Here is a 240-nt window from a genome sequence, read left to right as displayed (position 1 = left end):
CGATATCGCGTTTCCTATCCCCGTCATTTTATTGCGAGTCTAACAGCAGAGGTGAATAATATTTGGCGAAATAAATATTTCAAACGCTAAGATTTTTTTGGCTAAAAATTAGTATTATCAGGTATTATCCAGTATTATCTCATAGGATTAATACTTATTCCAAGATAACGGAGTATCTGCTGCCCACAAGTCACGTCACAAGATAATTCAAAATTATGGATAGCGATATAAAAGCGAGGT

The sequence above is a fragment of the Lasioglossum baleicum genome, chromosome 4, assembly GCF_051020765.1.
Source record: "Lasioglossum baleicum chromosome 4, iyLasBale1, whole genome shotgun sequence".
In the NCBI taxonomy this organism is placed as follows: domain Eukaryota; kingdom Metazoa; phylum Arthropoda; class Insecta; order Hymenoptera; family Halictidae; genus Lasioglossum; species Lasioglossum baleicum.
This window is presented reverse-complemented; position numbering follows the sequence as displayed.